Genomic DNA, 451 nt, shown 5'->3' with positions numbered 1-451 from the left:
TCACCTTCCTACCTACCTATCTACCTACCTATCTATCTCGCATGCCTCTGATGTATAACCAGACTACTTGGCCCTGTTTACAGATCTCTCTCCTCCAGTATAGAGAATTCACATCTGGTATGATCAGTTTTTTAACCACCTGACCACTGCCGATATACCAACCTTGACCGCAGGAATGTGTGCTTTCCCAAAGACAGGTGGATTTTGTGTACCCCGGGTGTAGGAAAGTGTATTTATTCGCATTTGAAAGGAATGTTCGGTGTTGTTGTCTGTTCGTGTGTGTTTAATTGACTGTGTGAGTTGGTACAGACTGAGTAAGAAGTGTATGAGTATGTTTATATATGTGTATGTGTTGTGGGTTCAGGTAATTGTGTGTGTGTGTGTGTGTGTGTGTGTGTGTGTGTGTGTGTGTGTGTGTGTGTGTTTGTTTGTGTGTGTGTATTCTTGAGTG

The sequence above is a fragment of the Penaeus monodon genome, chromosome 26 (assembly GCF_015228065.2).
Source record: "Penaeus monodon isolate SGIC_2016 chromosome 26, NSTDA_Pmon_1, whole genome shotgun sequence".
NCBI lineage: Eukaryota > Metazoa > Arthropoda > Malacostraca > Decapoda > Penaeidae > Penaeus > Penaeus monodon.
Note: the sequence above shows the minus strand (reverse complement) of the source record.